General features: G+C 42.8%; 1 pseudogene; it reads left to right on the top strand.

The window, feature by feature from the left end:
- Window positions 1-453: 453 nt before the first annotated feature.
- On the top strand, window positions 454-1,265 carry LOC129493564 (vacuolar-sorting protein SNF8-like; annotated as a pseudogene).
- Window positions 1,266-1,542: the final 277 nt, after the last annotated feature.

The following is a 1,542-nucleotide window of genomic DNA, read 5'->3' as shown; positions in this document are numbered from 1 at the left end:
ACATTAGAAGTTGTTATGGGGATCCCTGGGTGGCTCAGTGGCTTAGTGCCTGCCTTCAGCCCAGAGTGTGATCCTGGGGTCCTGGGATCGAGTCCCGCATCGGGCTCCCTGCATGGAGCCTGCTTCTCCCTCTGCCTGTGTCTCTGCCTCTCTCTCTTTGTGTCTCTAAAGAATAAATTAACAAAATATTTTTTTAAAAAGTTGTTATGGATCTATTCTAACAAAGTTTAAATACAAGTCTCAGAAGGATCCATCTGATTCCAAGAAATTCAACTGCACACCAGAAAAAAATCCAACATTATCTAAAAGAATACAACATAATCTAGCAACCAATGATGTAAAATTCACAATGTCTGACTCAAAAAAAACCTAAACATCAAAAAAAAAAGCAAGAAAATATTACCCATAAACAGGATAAAAATCAATCAATCGAGGCCAGTGGTGGATCAAGGGATGCAGAGACCCAGCGTCCTGGGAGCAAGGTGGCCCACTGGTGATAGCAAGTATATTGTCAGCATTATCACTCTGAAGAAGCTTCCTAAGAACAGCTATAAGAAGTGAGGGACTCTTTTGGCTGAGTATCAGCTGGCCCCAATGTCAAAAAATTGGACATGTTCAAGACCAAACTAGGATAATTTGCCAGCAAGAACAAGCAGAAGATCCAGAAGAGACCTCAAGTTCCAGGTATAGTTTCAGGACATGCATGCCACCACTGGAGTGGATCCTTTGACTTCTGAAAAAGGATTTTGATCTGAGATGCTGGGGATACAAATTATTAATGTGTGCCTAGCCCTTCCATTTCTCCTGAAATGGAAGATATGAGAAAGATCCAAATGAAACAAACTTCTTTGAAGAACTTTGGAGGATCTACATCAATAGGAATTAAAAGGAAGAAAAAAATTTACTTAGGACGTCAGCCAAGACAAGCTGATCAAGGCCATCAAGTAACTAGAGGCACTGCCTTCAGCATCATCCCTGTAGGTGGCCTTTACTTCATCAGCTTTTCTAACTGAGCTCAAGGTAGATCATACTGTGGTGCTGCAGCTGACAGGGAAAATGGCCACATAACTACCAGTGAGATCAAAGCCAGTCTTAAGTGGAAGACAGAGTAAGTGAGGCAAGTTCTGGAACATGTACTGAAGGAAAGGTTGGCCTGGTTGGACTTGCAGGCCCCAGAAGAGGCATACTACTGTCTACCAGCTCTTTCTATTGAACTCTACTCCCATAAGATTACCACTGATAAGGCCAGAGAAGTCCTCTTCTGAATCTGAGAGTGTGGAAGAGGGCACAGCAGCTGGCAGGGAGAAGAGAGAGAAGCTACTGGTAAATAAAACCTGAACAATTTTGTTGGGAAAAAAAAAATGTCAACCAATAAAAACAGATCCAGAAATAATAATGGTGATGGAACTAACCAACAAGGACATAAAAGCTGTGATTTTAAAAATGAGTTCAAGGGCAGCCTGGGTGGCTCAGCGGTTTAGTGCCGCCTTCAGCCCAGGATATGATCCTGGAGACCTGGGATCAAGTCCCATGTCAGGTTCC

Source organism: Nyctereutes procyonoides, unplaced genomic scaffold (genome assembly GCF_905146905.1).
Source record: "Nyctereutes procyonoides isolate TBG_1078 unplaced genomic scaffold, NYPRO_anot_genome, whole genome shotgun sequence".
Taxonomy (NCBI): domain Eukaryota; kingdom Metazoa; phylum Chordata; class Mammalia; order Carnivora; family Canidae; genus Nyctereutes; species Nyctereutes procyonoides.
Note: the sequence above shows the minus strand (reverse complement) of the source record. Positions and strands in the feature narration are given on the sequence as shown.